Source organism: Thermobia domestica, chromosome 2, assembly GCF_964235325.1.
Source record: "Thermobia domestica chromosome 2, izTheDome1.hap1.1, whole genome shotgun sequence".
Taxonomy (NCBI): Eukaryota; Metazoa; Arthropoda; class Insecta; order Zygentoma; family Lepismatidae; genus Thermobia; species Thermobia domestica.
In genome coordinates, this window is record NC_137455.1 from 370,610,071 (window position 1) to 370,630,838 (window position 20,768).

Below are 20,768 nucleotides of genomic sequence, written 5' to 3' on the forward strand. Positions count from 1 at the left end.
ATTTTTTTCATTCCATCATTTCATTCATTTCTCATCATCACCATCTCCTTTAGCCTAGCCAGCATAACTGTGTGATGTAAAACTTAAGCTTTTTGCGGCAACGTTGCAGATAAAGTACCATAGAGTAGATCTACTAATTTGTCAAATACTTATATCGACTTTTCTCAGATAGCAGTTGACACTAACACCACTTATTAGTGTAATAATCGATGACTGTTTGATGGATTCGTAGAACAATGCTATTGGTTCTAAGATAATATGCTACGTTGCTACATAGTCAACGGCGTCGACTTTCCGAAATTTATGTCGGTGGATATCAATGGCGGAACGTGTTATATGTTTTCAGAGTAATCTCAATATTTTTTGATTGATTTCCTTTTAGTTAAAATCTTCTATGAACACTGTTATAGAGGTCTGTGCTGTAATAAAATAAAAAAATGAAAATGAAATGAAACCTTTAAGTTAGGCTAAAGGAGACGGTGATGAGGAGAGATGAGGAAAATGGTGGAATGAAGAAAGTGGGAGAAAACGGGAGAACCCCGAGAAAACCTACGAACACGGTGTTTGTCCACCACAAAGTCCACGCGGCGCGAGCTGGGATCGAACCAGGTGTAATAAAGTAAAATATATCGATATAAGTTGGGGCTGCCCTAGCGCAGGCGGTAACACGGCTGACTTAAACGCAAGAGAAATGGGTTCAAACCCAGGACGAAGGTTAAGAATAAGTTACTGTAATGAATATTCTGAACACATGTAATTGTAACATTAAGTGTATACTTTAAACAATTTACGAGATACACAATGATTGCAAGAGGCACAATGATCATATTATCAATACATTTACTAAAAGAAAATACCTCATTCAACAAATTAAAATGAAAAAAAAAATCTTCATAAAAGCAAATAATTTTAATGGTATTACAGAAAGTACTTGCAAGGATTTTGTTGTGAACATAAACTACAAAGGGACTAACTTAAGTGTGTTTTTTGGTTGCCTTTGCACACATTTCAAAGAAATAATTGAAAATTCACTGTAGAAAACAATGTAAGTACCATCTTGAAATTGTTTCACTTATTTTATTTTTTAAATACGTTTGTCTCAGATTTTTTTTTTTTTTTTTTTTTTTTTGCTTCGTTACATGATAGGTTGTATTTCCTAGCAATAATATTTTCTATTTTGTGATGCTTGGGCACAATTTACCATATTTTGTCCCTACTGTTACAGAAGCTTTTGCTTTTGGCTCTTACATTGTTTTCTACAGCGAGTCTACAATTATGTTTTAAAGGTTAGAATTTTTAACTTCCATCTCAATGTTTTAATTGCTTATTATTTTTTGATAATGGCAAGTGAAAAATATTTATTCAGGGTGGCTATCGGTCACAAAAGGTAAGAAAGTCGTGAAAAAGTCACGAAATCAGAAAACGGTCATGAAAGAAAAAAGAAAAAGTCACGAAATTTAGCTTTTGGGTCACGATTTAAAAAAAAAAAAACTACAAATATACACCTAAGTACAGAGTGAAAAATTTTGTTGTAAAACGTTAAAATTCACCATCAAAAATGTCTGTGGTCGGCTTTTGACGCTATCAAATTGCAAGCAAAGCACGCTTATAACGCGTGCATGAAAATTCAGCCTAATTCGCACTCAAATTCGCTCTTGAGAATGTTTCAGAATTGTATGGTTAGGTAAAGAAAAGGTCACGAAAAAGTCACGAAATGTCATTTTGGAATTTTGGTAGACACCCTTTTAATTTAATTTTGTTTTGTTTCTATGAAACTAAAAATCGTGTGGGTGCGCCGTACCCACAGAATTATTTGTGTTGGTACTGGAGCCCTGGAGCACCCACGTAAGTCGCCGCTCATGCACATAGTGAAATTTTTGATTTCCTCCTATAAAGGCTAAAAGTTTGATTCTTATTTCGGGCAGATGGAAGGTACCTCAGCAGGGGCGAATCCAGGATGGACTTCTGGGGGTGGGTGGGTTGTAATACTGCTACTTAGAGCTACTTTTAAGAGCTCCAAATTCTGGGATGGGTTTTATTTATATATATAAAATAAGAAAGTTTTGTCTTCTGGGGGGAAGGCAATTGCCCCCCCTGGATCCGACACTGTATACCAGTATATAATATTTTCGTTTCATTTTGACCTAAAGAATAGCACTCTGTTGTCTGTGGGAGCCATTTTTAGAACATATATATATAGTATATGGTATATATATATATATTCTAAAAATGCGGTATATATATATATATATATATATATATATATATATATATATATATATACGGTATATAATGCAGCGTAAGGTCTTCTTCTGAGCAGTCGTGGTGAATGACCATGTAATGTGAAACTCACCATACTAAACAATTATATGAACGAAGTCGTTTGAAAACGGGTAGGAAAGAAGATAACACTTTTAGCCAACATCTTTTGTAGAAAGGCCAATTACATCGGATACTTCTTGTGAAGAGATTGCCTTCTTCATATCGCCATAGAAGGAAAGATGGAAGGAAAGCGAGGAATAGGAAGATCAATGATTTGAAAAATAGAAAAAAATATTGAGAGTTAAAAAAGAGGAAGCTGAAGATCGAGAAATCCTTATTGAAAAAAGAAAATCCTTATTAGTCCCAGAATCTGACAACAGGTAGAGCACTTGATAATAATAATAATGAGCAATCAACTTATTTTAGATCATGGCAACCCTGACAAAAACTAACAAATCATAAATAAAAGTCTATCTGCAGTTTCTCCCTTCTTGATAGAGTTATGTTTGAGCTTGGGAGCGATGAAGTACGTACTCTCAGAGCAGTGTTGAATTCAGACTTTTGTACAAGGGGGGGGGGGGCAATAAAAATTTAAGGGGTACATTAAAAAACACTTGCGGTTTTGGTTCGGCAAGGCCATGCTAACGCATTTTTTCCCCAAAGAATTTCCTTAGTCCCACCAGGCGAATGCCGGAATGCATAAAATGTACACCAAACACGAAACACTCAAGGGGGATTCCAGGTGGTTGGATATTTCATTGTGTATTAAACCAATATTTGCTGCGGTTGGCTAACCTGCTCTGTTCTAGATTGCAATACAGCAGCAGGAATCTGTCGCAAGAAAATTCGCGACTTGTTACTGTTTGCAAGTCTGCGATTGCAATAACTAACATTTTGCCATATTTTCCTAACTAACGTTGTAAAGCGTTTGTGTGCATCTCTATCTAATTTCCAAGTAATTATTTAACCTCGACATTATACGAGAACGAGGTTTGTTAATTAGAACAATTAGGTTGGGTAAAAGAAGTTACTAATTTTCTTTTTTTTATATATAAAAAGGCCTTATGTCCATCTTAAACACAAATTAAACATAACTTTCTTACAAGGCCACCCTGACAAAAACTAACAGATCATAAATAAAAGTCTATCTGCAGTTTCTCCCTTCTTGATAGAGTTATGTTTGAGCTTGGGAGCGATGAAGTACTCTCAGAGCAGTGTTGAATTCAGACTTTTGTACAAACATAATCTTTATTATAAATTAACAAGAAATGTTACAGTTTCGGAAGTATATCACTTCCTTCTTCAGACTACTACTCCAACTGAAATCATAGATAACATAACATAATTTGTTATCTCTATCAATCAAGAATCTGAATCTTTTTTTTTCTTTTTTAATTTTTTCTTAATTAAATTAAAATTAAAAATTAAAAAGGATTCTTGATTGGTAGAGATAACAAATTATGTTATGTTATCTATGATTTCAGTTGAAATAGTAGTCTGAAGAAGGAAGTGATATACTTCCGAAACTGTAACATTTCTTGTTAATTTATAATAAAGATTATAGACAGCCTTGTAAGAAAGTTATGTTTAATTTGTAATTTTCTTTATAAAAACAAAAATTTTTGCTTTTAAGACTTTTCTTTCCCAAAAAATAAGCAGGAAAAAAAACAAACATTTCAATGCATATATATATATATATATTCTAGGGGGCTCAGCCCCCCTCTTGTACATGCTTGAATTCAATACTGTCTCAGAGTAGCAGATAGATTCGCCTAGTGATAGCTTTCAGTTTTACTTCATATTGTATTATCAAGTTTTATGATTATATTCGCTTTTCATTAGACAGCGTTCACTCGTTAATATTTATTGTTCAAGGTCAAGATCTGATGCGACTCCTAGTGAACGCGTGCTCAAACAGGTAAACAAATGAACTACCTGAAAAGCGTGCGTTATCTCGATTCGTGACTAGCTGCATCATAAATAAAATAGTTATCGCATAGTTGGGTTGATCGTTTAATCAATTGTGTGCGGTGTCCAGACATGATAGGCAAAATGGATTTTAATGCATTGATTTACGAAGTCTTTATTTCTACAAGAATTGACGATATTTTGCAATCACACTTTGATCAAAAAATATTGAGACAACCTATTAGGTAAGTAGATAGCACATTTGGGCTTCTTACATTCAAGTCAAGTATTAGCACACATAACTTTCTGAAACAAAGAAGTTTATTTTCAATTGGTGTAAAACTTATCGACCTCGAATGTTTGGAATTCAAATATAGACCGTGATTACTGGTGTAACTCTGATCTTCTGATTAGCATATCAACGTCTTGTCAAAGAAATAATGTAACTTTCTCGTTGCTATGTGATACTACACGCAGGGACACGGTAGCCCACTGGTAGAGCGCTTATCTCTGGTGCGTGGGTCCTTGATTCGATCCCCGGCAAAGTAAGTTTGCGGTGGACAACGTATCTGTGAATTTTCTGGGGATACTCTCATTTCCTCCCACAATCTCATTCCACAAATTCTTGCATCATCATTCACTTGCCTTAATCATCCGTCTCTCTCAGCCTGAAGAGCATAAACTTGGAACTTAAAGTGAAAGAAAGGAAAAAAAGGGGTGTTAAGTGATCGAGAAAAAGGAAAAATTGCCGCTCGATCTTTTCAAAAACAATCTAATTGTTTCATGAATGTTTCAAAACCACAATTAATTATTATTATTATTATTTTTATAACATCCCATGGCGACGCAGCGGCTGCCGCCATTTTACATTTTTTTTTTTCGATTTTAGGCGTTTACGTTGTTTTGAATTTTTCACGTATTTGTCCTACCAATTGAAAATTGCTGGACGTCTCCAGCTCATGCAGAGCTAAAACTTTGATCTCAACATTTTTACCTAAAACCACTTGAAGGGGGTGAAATCAGGGTCTACAGTAGCAACATATTTGAACATTGAAGATATGTTTGGGAAGGGGAAACAATTGGCTTGTCAACAAGGTTTGGGCCTGGGATGATTTCTTCATTTCACTTTTATGGTGCAACTTAGGAGTGAGGGAGAAGGATATATATATATATATATATATATATATATATATATATATATATATATATTCATCCTCACGGCATTGTCAAGGCTCTATATTTGTATTTTACATTTATTATTGCAACCGGGTGTTACTGACTTCCGTATACGGTAGCCCGATCATCACCCTTGTTCTTCGCGCGCACAGTCATTCGAAGAACTGAAAACGTACTCTGTACACAAACAGTTTATGGTTGTGAACTCGGAAAGCCTGGTACTTCTGCTTGTCAAGGTCAAAAAGTGGGAGAAAAAAGGATGTGTAGAATGTAAAGAGGGTGCAACAGTGACTGATGCTTGTAAGGGAACATATTCATTTGTAGTTCGTGCACATTCCGCCTGTAGCGCTACTGTGGCACGACGTATATTGTAACTGTATAACTCTTGTACACCGCTAGTAGGTCTATTCGCGTTAGTGACGACCGAAACTATGTTGTCAGCTCTGACTGCGATAAGGCACTGCCGTGCTGCTTTTCCTTCTCTTTTTTTCCCCTTTTCCATTTGTGAGACGCCAAACATGTTGTTTTTGCTTGTTGCACGCGCTGAACGTGTTTCGGCGAGCGAAGTATTTAAGAAGTTGACTACATATTCTTGTTTGCGATAGTTTTAAATTGGTTAACTGTTGAAAAATATACGAAAATAAAGCTGTACTTGTTAAGGTATATTAGTCGAGGACGTAGCTACTGACAGTGTTGATTACAGATTTTCTCGAGGAAGAACTTAATTACAGTAGAGGTGAAAAGGAGACGTCCATTTAGACAGCCCCCCCCCCTTATCAGACTCAATCGGAAATGGTCTCAATCGTTTGTACACAAATGTGCAGGCGAAATTTTCGTTTGTAGACAATTAGGGGCGCCGTCAGAACGAAAACAAAGTGGGGGCTGTCTAAATGGTAGCCCCCCAACAACATGTCCTATTCAAGCACAAATTGTCGCAATCATTTGTACATTGTTTCTACAGAAATGTGAAGGCGAAATTTTTGTTTGTACACAATTAGGGGCGCCGTCAGAACAAAACCAAAGTGGGGGCTGTCCAAATAGTAGCCCCCCCACCATGTCCACTTCAATCACAAATTGTCGCAATCGTTTTGTACATCGTTTGTACAGAAATGTGCAGGCGAAATTTTTGTTTTACACAATTAGGGGCGCCGCCAGAACGAAAACAAAGTCGGGGATGCCTAAGTGGTAGCCCCTCCCACCATGTCCAGTTGAATCACAAATTGTCGCAATCGTGTGTACTTCCTTTGTACAGAAATGTGCAGGCGAAATTTTTGTTTGTACACAATTAGGGGCGCCGCCAGAACAGAAAAAAATGGGGGCTGTTTAAGTGGTAGCCCCCTCACCATGTCCAATTGAATCACAAATTGTCGAAATTGTTTGTACTTCGTTTGTGCAGAAATGTGCAGGCGAAATGTATGTTCGCACGCAATTAGGGGCGCCGCCAGAACGAAAAAAATTGGGGGCTGTCTAAGTGGTAGCCCCCGACCATGTCCTATTCAATCACAAATTGTCGCAATCGTTTGTACTTCGTCTGTACAGAAATGTGCACGCGAAATTTTCGTTTGTACATAATTAAGGGCGCCGCCAGAACATAAAAAAATTGGGGCTGTCTAAGTGGTAGCCCCACACCATGTCCAATTCAATCACAAGTTGTCGCATTCGTTTGTGCATCGTTTGTACAGAAATGTGCAGGCGAAATGTTTGTTTGAACAAACTTAGGGGCGCCGCCAGAACGAAAACAAAGTGGAGAGCTGTCTGAGTGGTAGCTCCCCCCACGATGTCCAATTGAATCACAAAGTATCGCAATCGTTTGTACATTGTTTGTACAGAAATGTGCAGGCCAAATTTTCGTTTGTACACTATTAGGGGCGTCGCCAGAACGAAAACAATGTGAGGGCTGTCTCAATGGTAGCCCCTCCCATTTCCAATTCAATCACAAATTGTCACAATCGTTTGTATATCGTTTGTACAGGAATGTGCAGGCTAAATTATTGTTTGTACATAATTAAGGGCGCCGCCAGAACGAAAACAAAGTGGAGGCTGTTTAAGTGATAGCCCCCCACCATGTCCAATTCAATCACAATTTGTCGCAATCGTTTGTACATCGTTTGTACAGAAATGTGCAAGCAAAATTTTTGTTTGTACATAATTAGGGGCGCCGCCAGGGCGAAAACAAAGTGGGGGGCTTTCTAAGTGATAGCCCAATCACCATGTTCAATTCAATCACAAATTGTCGCAATCGTTTGTACATCGTTTGTACAGAAATATGCAGGCAAAATTTTCGTTTGTACACAATTAGGGGCGCCCTCAGAACGAAAACAAAGGGGGGGCTCTAAATGGTAGCCCTCCCACCATGTGCAATTGAATCACAAATTGTCGCAATCGTTTGAATATAGTTATAAAGAAATGTGCAGGCGAGATTTTCGTTTGTACACAATTAGGGGCGCCGCCAGAACGAAAACAAAGTGGGGGTTGTCTAAATGTTAGCCCTCCCACCATGTTCAATTCAACCACAAACTGTCGCACTTGTTTGTACGTTTTTGTACATAATAAATGTGCAGCTGAAATTTTCGTTTGCACATAAATGTGGCTCCGCCAAAACGATAACAAACTATGGGCTCTCTAATTGATAGGCCTCCCATCACGTCGAATTTAACCACAAACTGTCGCACTTGTTTGTTCCGGTTTTGTACAGAAATTTGCAGGCGAAATTTTCGTTTGTACACAATTGCGGGCGCGCCAAAACGATAAGAAAGTATAGGCTACCTAATTGGTACCATCCCCTACGTCCGATTCAAAAGAAAATCATCTCAATTGTTTGCACATCGTTTGAGCAGTAATGCTCAGGCGAATTTTTTTTTTCTAAGCTATCAGATGCGTGGACAGAACGAAAAAAAGGGGAGTTGTCTGAGTGCTAGCCCCACCATGTTCGATTGAACCAGAAATTGTCGCGATCGTTTATACATCGTTTGTGCAGAAATGTGCAGGTAAAATTTTCGTTTGTATTAAATAATATACGGATGTGAGTATTTTTAATATCTGCGATCAACATTAACCGGTTGGAATAACGGTTGATGAGTTTGAAAATGGTTCCTATTGCACTAGTTGAAAAAAAAATCTTTTTCTCTGGTACACGGAAGAAAATGCCTGATTCTAATAGTACTTTTCACGTAGAATTCGAATCTGCAATCAGTTTTTCTCCATCACCCTCAGTTTTCCCGTGACAGAGGTGTTTTCGGAAAATTTCCCCTCAAATTTCTGTTCTTTTTCTTTTTTTCTTTTTTTTAAACCATTTTCATACTTGTAGCTTGGGTACCTTAGGTATATAAACGCACAAATTATATTGTATGTTAGCCTGATTTATACTTAGTAAGCCCTCTAAGTTTCATAAGAATAGCATTATTCTATCTAGAGAAATAAACATATTTATATAAAAAATATGCTATGTGTACTGTTCATTTTACAATATTCATTAGTGCAGATAAAATCACATGTAACTTCCACGAAAATTACAATATAAGCACGGTTTATATCTTATTGGATTTGAAATAAAACATATTTTCAATGATGTATACACCGTGTCACCATTTTATATCTACTTAATAAATAATACAAAAGAAGTGAGTGGTATCTTCTTAATAAATGTGCACTTACTTACCTCAACTAATATGTTTTAGTTGTCGACTTTCTTCTGTGTTTGGTTTCTGGAACATCTCTTTTAAGTGTCCAACAGTAATCAGCTAGCATTTTTGAACTACACTGTCACTGGTACCTCTTCTCCATGCAGGAAATGTCCTGATGAAAATGTTCCCCATACTCATCACTAATAGCACCAAGCTTTTCAGGAAAGAAATGCAGGTGGGAGTCTAGAAAGTGAACTTTAAGGGACATGTTGCAACCCATTTCATTGAATGATTGCCGGAAATCACTCACAATTTCACGGTAATTTGGGGCTTTCTTGTTTCCTAAAAAATTCTCTGTTAAACATTTAAATGGACACCAAGCTGCTTTCTCAACCAGAGTTAAGAGATCCTCAAATTTTTGGTCACGAATCAAACATCTTATTTGGGGGTCTACAAAAATCCCTAGCTTCACTAACCCGAGGAATTTTTTCCTTGAGGTAACAAGATCCTGCATTACTTTTGTCCATTGTCCTAACAAAGTTTTTTAAGAGCCCCAACTTTATGTGAAGAGGAGGTAGAATTATCTAATCAGGGCTCACCAGTGAGGAATAAACAGCATTCTTCTGTCCAGGAGTTAATACATGCGTTGGCCATTCCTTCTTGATGTAATGTTCCGCTTTATTCCTGCTGTCCCATTCGCAGAGGAAACAACAATATTTCGTATAACCAAGCTGCAAACCCATTAACAAAGAAATGACTTGTAAATCACAGCAAACGGTCCACTTGTATTTCTCATACTGAATTTTTTCTAACACTATTTCGATGTTTTCATAGGTTTCCTTCATATTAGTTGCATAAGCCAAAGGCACTGAAGGAAATTTGTTGCTATTGTGCAAAAGGACAGCCTTAAAACTAGTTTTCAAAAAGCCAATAAGCAATCTCCACTCTGTACTTATATGTGCATGTCCAAGTCTATCCATCACAGCACAAACATTATTACAATACACTAAATCATTTTCTTGAGAATAGTAGTTTTGAAACTCTGTATGAAGGTTTCGAAAAATACACACTTTAGTGTCACGATGGAGCAGATTCCAGCCTTAAGTTTAGAATCAAGAAGTTCTGTCTGTGTATTGGAGAGTTTTAAATCCCGTATGAGGTCATTTAGTTCACCCGGAGTTATCAGATGGGAATCCAATGTAGATGTGCTTCCTACATAAGTAGGATCATCATCTTCATTTGGAACTTCAATAGTTGCCTCAAGTACGTAATCCTCATTTACCGTAAGATGAGAAGGAGGTACCGGTACAGGTAATTCTGCACTGTGTGGAACTGGCCTAATTGCTGATGCAAATTAGGGTACTGTACTGTGTGGTTAGATTTACTGCTTATTTCATTTATCTGTGTCATACAAAAGTAGCAGTCTGAAGAATGATCTTTTGGTTCCCTCCATATCATCGGTACTGCGAAGTTCATGTTTCGTCCACCATTTGCCCACCCAGTCAGACGTTTCACGCAAGTACAACAAATGTAGTGAGGAACCCAGTTCTTATCCTGGTCTCCTACACAGCAACCAAAATATAACTACACAGCAACACTTCCTCACAAGTGGAGTAAAACATCGACGTTGTGATTTAAATATCAGGTCCCCACATACATAACAGAAATTGTTCGGTTTATTTACACACTTCCTCGACATCTTGTATCCTGTAAGGTATCACACACATACATACATACACACACACACACACACACACAGGAATCTACATTCCATCAAATTCCCACAAAATCCCTCTAGACATTCCCTCATACAAAAATGGTGACATGGTGTACACATCATTGAAAACGTTTTATTGGAAGTCCAATGAGGTATAAACCGTGGTATTTTGTAATTTTCGTGGAAATTATATGTGTTGAAGACCGACCCGACGCCACCCGTGACCCAAATTGACTGACCCGACCCGACAACCCGACCCGAGCTGACCCGATTGGCCCGACCCAAAGTGACCCGAGTGAACCAACCCGAGGTGACTTAACCCGATAACCGACCCGAGTGACTTGACCTTACAATCTAACCAGTTTGAGAGAGCTAGAACTTTACAAAACTGCCACCAGAAAAAAAAATGCTGACCAATTCTTATGCATAAACCATTGTTTCGGTTTTTTTACTTGTAGTATAATTATCCTCCTCCTCCTCCTCAGTGTTCTCCCATTAATAAACAGGCCAGTTTCCGTGAACTAGGTAAGAAGCTTCCATTTTTGCGATTTCCCGCTAATATCTGCCTCGCAACCCAACATAAAGTACCACCCTCCTTATTACAATCTATCAATTCCAACCTTCTTACACACTCTCGCTCTCCTGATATTACCCCCTTTACTACATTCCTCAGAATGCAATCCCTTAGCAAGATCAAAGCTTGTGATCCGTCCATTTTTCGCTTCCTTATATCGTCTAATATTGCTCTCGTCTCTTGCATTTTTTCAGCATTTCCTAATTCGTTTTCCTCTCTACCCTGCTAACCTTCTTTATTTTACTCCACATCCAAATTTCCAAGGTTAAAATTTAGGCAATCAAGTTCGAAAGTCAAAATAAAATTTGACTGAGTTCTGAAGACAAGTTCTGAAGGCTAAAAGAATAAAAGTTCTGAAGACAACATTATTTTCTAGTAAGGAATGTATATAGAACTTCTTTTAATATTTTTTGCTCTGTAACAAACAACAATTTCATCACGTTAACATTCCGATTTTTCTATTTAAAAACAGCGTTGCTGTCTGATAGAATCATAAGGAACTAATTGCACTGAAATATCATTCTGTAGGGAATTACCTTTTATTTTTTCTTGATTAAATTATCTAGAAGATATTTGCAACGTTATATAAAATTAGCAAGTATTTTATTGCGGAGAAAGTCAAATCACTACCCCAGCAATAATAATAATAATAATAATAATAATAATAATAATAATAATAATAATAATAATAATAATCTGAAGGTGACCAAGAAAGTTCTGTCTCTTTGTGGAGGTCTGTGTTCAATTGGCCCTCACACCGTGAGTTGAATGCGAATGGATATAAGGTGAAGGTCAGTTGTTGGACGAGACGAGACGAAACAGAATTTTCATGAAAGGGTACGAGATTAGACAGAGCTCTTTCAATAGAAACATATGCACTTTTCCAGACGAGACTACCTTCACGACACATTTTCGAAACGAGAATGCCCCAAACCAGGTCTCGTGAGCAACACTAGTAAGTATATCCAACATACTACTTGGTTGTGGCTGTTCAGATACACCGTGAAGGTGCGTAAGGACTGAGTGAACATGGGGCCTTCACAAAGCGTCATAAGGGCTTGTTTGCTGTACGAGTTCAAATTGCTGCACCGCGGGGCGGAAGTTATGACAGGCCTTTGGTGAGGGTGTCGTGACTACGCGGAGAGTGCAGTGGTATGACGGTTTAAGGACGGTGACGAAACACTCGAAGACGCACCACGTGCCGGAAGACAAACAGATGTTCAAAATAAAGATCTTCGGGCAGCAATTGAGGCGAAGACAGACATGTGAGGAACTGGTACTACCTTTCAGTGTAAGTGGAGAAACCATTCGGCACCACCACCATCAACTTGGGAAGCACTGCAAGTTGGGTTGATAGGTCCTAAATGATTTGACTTGGAGCCAGAAAGCAACGCGAGCAGACACCTGTGTTTCTTTGGTGTCTCGTCTGAGGAAGGAGCAATTTCTGGACAGGGTGTTGACATGTGATGGGAAGTGGGTCCTGTACGAAGCTCCACGGCGCCGTCATTGTTGGTTAGCATCCCATGAACCGGTTCGAAAACAGCCCAAGCCAGCACTACGCCAGAATAAGGTTCTCCTGTGCATTTTGTGGACTGCTCGAGGCATCGTCCATCGGAAACTGCTACCAGCTGGTCAGATCATCAATGCAACTGTGTACTGTCTGGATCCAGCAGTTCTGAATCGCAAAGGGGTCCTCTTGTTACAAGGCAACGCTAAGCCCCACATGGCTAAAATGACCCAGTACATCATTCTACGCCTTGGATGGAAAACACTATTGGATCCGCCATACTCCACGGACATTGTACCGTCCGATTATCACCTGTTCCATTCCTTGGACAATCACCTTAGAGAACGCCAATTCAAACAGCTAGAAGAGGTTCAATATGCACTTGATACCTTCTTCACTTCACGTCCCACCAAGTTCGACTGCGATGGAATCCATGGCCTTCCAGAACGTTTTCAGAAGGTCGTCGAGGCTGATGGAGACGATTTTTGATATTCCAGGTACGTCTTAGGTTACATACCAATGTTCGAAGGTGTTGGTGAAAAGGCGGCGGAACTTTCTTGGGCACTCTTAAAGTTATAATAATAATAATAATAATAATAATAATAATAATAATAATAATAATAATAATAATAATAATAATAATAATAATAATAATAATAATAATGTGTCCTGCCCAAAGGCAGATGTTTGACCCGAAGGTCCATGGGTATTGATTCCAGCTCGTACCAAGTAAGTTTTCTGGTGGACAAACCCCATGTGCATGGGTTTTTTCGGTGTTCTCCCATTTCCTCCCACTTTCTTCATTCAACCACTTCAATTATTTCTCATCATCACTGTCTCTCTTAGCGTTGGTGCATAACGTGGGACGTTAACTAGATATTTCCTTTCAATTTCACTTAATGTGACATTTAACTTGACATAGAAACGCAGAAAGGAAAAAAGTCAGTAGTAATATTAATTACAATTACAATACCAATTAGTTAATATAGGGTAAAATTAAAATTTTATTACTATTTCACCTTCAATTAGTCACATTTATCATTCATTCACCAACTTCGAATTGAATTCCACAACAAAGCTCTTTATAGTATTCCGTATAGAAAATAAGTGAAGAATGTGACGACCCGACCCGAGTGACCCGACATGAGCTAACCCGACTGACCCGACCCGACAACCCGACACGAGCTAACCCGACTGACCCGAACCGACAACCCGACCCGTTTGAGAGCACTATCAGAGGGGTACTATTTACAGTACAATTTATTTTGTATGGTTTAGCATACTTTAAGGCTACCATACTTTTTGAAAACAGAAAAAAACGGGACATCTTACAAATTACTAGTAAATATTGCATTTTGTATTAATTTTATCTTTCGAATTTTACTACAGTATCGCACTAGTTATACAACTTAAAATAATGTATTAATATAGTCCATACTCAGTGGCGTATTTAAGGGGAGGGCTTCCGGCTCAAGCCCCCCACCGAAATCTTACTTACTATAGTAAAGTATATGAAATATCTTGCAGAATTTTCACATTTTCAGGCAAAGCACCCCCGGAAGTTAGCAAAGCCCCTCCCGAAACAAAATCGTAAATACGCCACTGTCCATACTTAATCAACAGTGCTAAAAATTATTATAGAAGCTAGAAGCTGTTATACAATATAAACGCAATCAGTGAACATACAATATTTAGGCAAAAATTATATTTTCAATATTATTACGCATACCACCTTTACATGCTCTACATGTCTATAAAGAAAAATATCCAGATTTATGAAGTTGTTTCAAAATTTCAATAGGCTGATTTATTTTTGTTAACCTAAAATGCGAACTAAAAGAAAGCAATTTGCATAATTGTTTTTCTGAAGCAGAAAAAAAATGTGTTTTCGGGGCTGGTCTGCAACGTCACAAGAATTTGTTGCCACCTCGGGGTATACATTCTTACTTTTAGTGATAAGAGTGCTACTTAGGAGGATTTAAACATTGCATGTTATATCCGGGAAAGCAGCGATTGCAATAATAATAAAGATTAGAATGAAATTGTTCCTATAGTATTGTCGGAATTGAAAGCAAAAGGAATAAGTCGATTTTATTATCTTTTCAGAAATTTTCATATGTAATTAATAATAATAATAAAGAAAAAAAGGACAAGAAGGAAACTTTCTGCACACCGGGACAAATTTTAAGAAACCGGGGCGTATGGTAGCCTTACATACTTATTTGCATGCGGAGTGTCAGTACGGAGCCACTACGTAGCAGAGTTGAAACAAAACCTCGTAAATAGGTTGCCAACTCAGGAAAACAAGATTACCGGCACACCCTCAAAATTCTCTGTACAAATGAGAAACTGAAGACTGTATTGATCGTTATTGTATTTACCAGCAATTGTCACTTGTTTAAAATTATCGAAACAGATGAATAATACTGGATATTAATCTTTATGTAACAATAGTTGATTCATAAAATGAAATTTATTCTATAAACTTCACTTCAAACAAAGGAAATTGCTTTAAAAAGTCATTTTCTACTCTCAATAAATGAATAAAATTCTTTTACAATAAAATATAAGTGTTATCAAATTTGTTATGTTAAATAAATAAAAAAAACCTGCCATACGTTAAAAAAATATCGATAATGTATAATACAACGGAAATTTGTGTTTGTAAAGGCACTGTTGAAAAATTTCGATGTTCAATGTTATATTCTGGATTGCAGATTCCAAAATACCGGTCAGAAGGGGTCTAATAAGAAGTTTGTACTGGTCACCGGCCTTAATCAAAATTACAGCAAATACCGGCCAGTTAGCAACTCTACTCGTAAATCAGAATGCTGAATGCACCAAAATACTTCACCATGCATTCTATAGTTTCTGCAAAATGAGTTTAATGAAGATGATCAAATAAAACAAAATACTGTGTTATAATTTTCCCTTTAACAGTCTACTTTGTGAATTTGTTATATCTTCCACTTATCAATTTCCTGTTCGAGATGAGAATAACGGTTTCTGCGCAAGATAGAAATAAAAAAATACATTTTTCTCATAAGGATTGAGTTCACGTAAGAAATAATGAATAAGTTTAATAATAAGAGCCGAGGAGTGAAAAACTAACTCAGCAATAATGATTGTAAGTATAAATATAAATATAAAAAACAAAAAAAAAAAACATTTAATTCCATCATCGTTAGGATAAGATCAATATAGTGAATCACACGATAGTGTGAACAAACCAAACCACACAATAGTGTGAACAAAGTCCTGTTAGAAAAATACTCCATAAATGTGACACATTTTTTTAATGCTTCTACCATTTATACAATCCCTCACATTGTTTTCGTTCTGGCGGCGCCCCTAATAGAGTACAAACGAAAATTTCGCCTGCACATTTCTGTGCAAATGATGTACAAGCGATTGATATAATTTGTGATTGAATTGGATATGGTGGGGGCTACCATTTAGACAGCCCCACTTTGTTTTCGTTCTGGCGGCGCCATTAATTGTGTACAAATGAAAATTACGCATGCATATTTCTGTACAAACGATGTACAAACGATTACGAAAATTTGTGATTCAATTGGACATGTTGGTGGGAAGCTACCACTTAGAGAGCCCCCAGTTTGTTTTCGTTCTGGCGGAGCCCCTAATTGTGTACAAACGAAAATTTTACCTGAACAATTCTGTAAAAACAATGTACAAACGATTGCGACAATTTGTGATTGAATTGGACATGGTCGGGGGCTACCACTTAGGCAGCCCCACTTAGTTTTCGTTCTGGCGGCGCCCCTAATTGTGTACAAACAAACATTTCGCCTGCTCCTTTCTGTACAAACGAAGTACAAACGATTCCGACAATTTGTGATTCAATTGGACATGGTGGGGAGGTATTACTTAGACAGCCCCCCACTTAGTTTTCGTTCTGGCGGCGCCCCTAAGTTTGTTCAAACAAACATTTCGCCTGCACATTTCTGTACAAACGATGCACAAACGAATGCGACAACTTGTGATTGAATTGGACATGGTGAGGGGGCTACCACTTAGACAGCCCCTATTTTTTTCTGTTCTGGCGGCGCCCTTAATTATGTACAAACGAAAATTTCGCGTGCACATTTCTGTACAAACGAAGTACAAGCGATTGCGACAATTTGTGATTGAATAGGACATGGTGGGGGGCTACCACTTAGACAGCCCCAATTTTTTTCGTTCTGGCGGCGCCCCTAATTATGTACAAACGAAAATTTTGCATGCACATTTCTGTACAAACGATATACAAACGATTGCGACAATTTGTGATTGAATTGGACATGGTGTGGGGCTATCACTTAAACAGCCCCCCACTTTTTTTTCGTTCTGGCGGCGCCCTTAATTATGTACAAACAATAATTTAGCCTGCACATTTCTGTACAAACGATATACAAACGATTGCGATACTTTGTGATTCAATTGGACATCGTGGGGGGAGCTACCACTCAGACAGCTCCCCACTTTGTTTTCGTTCTGGCGGCGCACCTAAGTTTGTTCAAACAAACATTTCGCCAGCACATTTCTGTACAAACGATGCACAAACGAATGCGACAACTTGTGATTGAATTGGACATGGTGGGGGGCTACCACTTAGACAGCCCCCATTTTTTTCTGTTCTGGCGGCGCCCTTAATTATGTTCAAACAAAAATTTCGGGTGCACATTTCTGTACAAAAGAAGTACAAACGATTGCGACAATTTGTGATTGAATAGGACATATTCGGGGGCTACCACTTAGACAGCCCCCAATTTTTTTCGTTCTGGCGGCGCCCCTAATTGCGTGCGAACATACATTTCGCTTGCACATTTCTGTACAAACGAAGTACAAACAATTGCGGCAATTTGTGATTCAATTGGACATGGTGGGGGGCTACCACTTAGACAGCCCCCATTTTTTTCTGTTCTGGCGGCGCCCCTAAATGTGTACAAACGAAAATTTCGCCTGCACATTTCTGTACAAACGAAGTACAAACGATTGCGATAATTAGTGATTGAATAGAACATGTTGGTGGGGGGGGGGCTACCAGTTAAACAGCCCCAATTTGTTTTCGTTCTGGCGGCGCCCCTAATAGTGTACAAACGAAAATTTGGCCTGTACATTTCTGTACAAACAATGTACAAACGATTGCGGCAATTTGTGATTTAATTGGACATGGTAGGGGCTACCATTTAGGGGAACTCCCTCGAGAGGAATCACTCTACTTATTTATTGCAAAAAGCAGAATTTAAAAATTCGCATTCGTCCAAAGTTATCGTGTGAAGTAACAGCCGTTTGTATGTACGTACTAATATTGATAAGTTCCACTACGCGATCCCAATTAATAGTTCATATACCCGCGCCACACACACACACACACTAGCATTTGTACACACGAAAGTATACCTAGTAGTATCCACACGCTTACGCCGGAAACTAGAAATAAACAAACAAACAAACACACACACACACACACACACACAGGGAGAGAGAGAGAGAGAGAAAGAGAATATCTTGTTGTACCTTTATACTGAATGCACCATTACTCACAAAATCAGTTAAAAAAGAAAAAAGAAAAAAGTTGTAAATGAAACTTTCAAAGATTGGTAGCACTGCTGCGTGTCACACATGAGATTGTTCTATAATGATTGATTCGTAATATGATGTATATGGGTTTCTTAATGGTAGTATAACAAAATGCCTTCAAATTGACCACTAAATAAAAAGTGAAATTTATTTCTCAAATTTTGTAAAATCGAAGTCGGTGGGCATTATGTGAACAGTCTACAATAACAATATATGCAAATAAATATTAATATACTTCACGTTTTCCAGTGGGTGCAAGAAAGCTTCGAATAGTATTTGTTGCCAGAAGCATTAGCTGATGTAATATATATATATATATATATATATATATATATATATATATATATATATATATATATATATATATATATATATATATATATACGTTACCAAACTAAAAATAAAAGTAACTGTCTTTGTGACTTCATCACGCTTAAACCATCAGACTGATCTTAACCAAATTTTCACCATAGATGAGGTTCGTACCTGGGGGGGGGTTATCATATCACTTTTAGGTAGAACTTAGGGGAGGGGAGGAGAGGGGAGAGATCTAAAAAAATAAATAAAACCTAATAACTCTTGAAGCACCCGACCGATCTCGATCATATTTTCAACATAGACGAGGTTCGGGCCTGCAATTTTTAAAAATATTTTCAATTTGACGGTAGAATTTAGGGGAGGGGAGGAGAGGGGGAGATTTATATATAAAAATAAATAAAACTTAACTCTTAAATCACCCAACCATCTTGATCAAATTTTCAACATAGATAACGTTTGGGCCTGGAATATTTTTTTTTTCATTTAGTCTAACTTTGACGGTGCAAAATAGGGAAGGGGGAGATATATATGTAAAAAAAGAATAAATAAATAAAAATGAAAATGGCTGTCTTTGTGACTTCATCACCCTTGAAGCACTCGACCGATCTCGATCAAATTTTCAACATAGATGAGGTTCGGGCCTTGGATGGTACGGGTATTTATCTATTCACCTTGACGATAGAGCTTAGGGGAGGGAGATGAAGGAGTTAAAGCATAAATAAATCAATAACTCTTGAATCAAACGATCAATCTGTATCAAATTTTTAACATAGATGAGGTTCGGGCCTAAGATTTTTTTAATCATTTCATTTTTGACAGTAGAACTTAAGGGAGGGAGAAATATATAAAAATGAATCAAACTTAATAACTTAAACCTACGGACCAATTTCGATCAAATTTACAACCTAAATGAAGTTTAAACGTGAGATGATTTTTTGCCATATCACTTTGATAGTGTAACTTAAAGGTGGGAGAGGGGAGAGACATATTAAAATGATCGAAAATGATCGATATTAGTGTCGAATCCAGTTTTCAGGGTTGCTAAAATGAACAGTGACCCTTCTGATGCCGTTTAAATCCAAATTCAGCCCCGCAACTTAGGGCAGGGGGAGATATATAAAATGATCGAAATGAAAAATATCAGTTTGGAATTTATAGTTTTCGGGGTCGCTGAGATGATCAATGACATGTCCAATGTCGTGCCCCGCAACATGCAGAGGGGAGGGAGATATATAAAAATAATCGAAAATGGCCGATATCAAACAGCGCTTTAGCAATAGTTAAAGTGACTGACTATTACTATCTTTTCTTAATTTAACCCAGTGAACCGGGTAATAGATGCTAGCTCATTTATAAAATGAACTTAAAACTTTTTGGGGAGGGGGGTAAAATGAAATAATGGAACTAAGATTAAAAGCATGGGCACCAGGGCCAGATAAACCCCGGAGCTAGAAAAAATATGTAGCCGCTGCTGACTTCGCCTAATACATTTCAGTGAAATTATAGTAGGAAAGTCAACAGGATACATGTAGTTCTACATGAACCATACCACGCATTGCCGGATTGGGACTGGATATTCTATAAGTACATGAGACTGCAGAATACTTTTATTCGACAAGAAAATACATCACGATTCTCATGCATTACATTCGATCTTTTTTTAAAAACTGATTTATGCTACTATTAAAACTGTAGATGTAGCAAACGAAAAAAAAAGTTTCATATTTATGGTCATACTTTATCTTATGATGATGATGATGATGATGATTGTACCTTGTATGATTCTTTTTGAGACAACCAGTTGAGATTTTGATCAGCGTGGAAGTCCCCGTTCACCTGCAGACCCAGGTCCACAGGTCCCTTAAGCTCCCCTTAATCTGGCCCTGGTGGGCTCTCTTCCTAAGGTAGCTTGATGTGATATGCTTATCACATATTCACAATTAGAGACCTTAGGATGGTCGGTAACAGAAAAGTCATTTAACCCTAGATTAGACGCGTGGGTGACAGGTGTTTTCCAATAATTTTTGTCTCAAACTTGAAACAGTGTGTGTTGTTCTGAGTTGCGCCTTTCAATAGCTGAATGTTAATTGTTGATGTTTA

At 37.6% G+C, this 20,768-nt stretch overlaps 1 protein-coding gene across 1 annotated transcript in view; it reads left to right on the forward strand.

Annotated features, from left to right (window-relative positions):
• Positions 1 to 4,266: 4,266 nt before the first annotated feature.
• LOC145678840 (synaptic vesicle glycoprotein 2B-like) overlaps positions 4,267 to 20,768 on the forward strand; it is a 138,284-nt gene continuing 121,782 nt past the window's right edge. The window contains exon 1 of the mRNA XM_081749399.1: positions 4,267 to 4,415. The gene's annotated coding sequence lies outside the window, so the exon portion shown is untranslated. The remainder of the gene's footprint in view (positions 4,416 to 20,768) is intronic.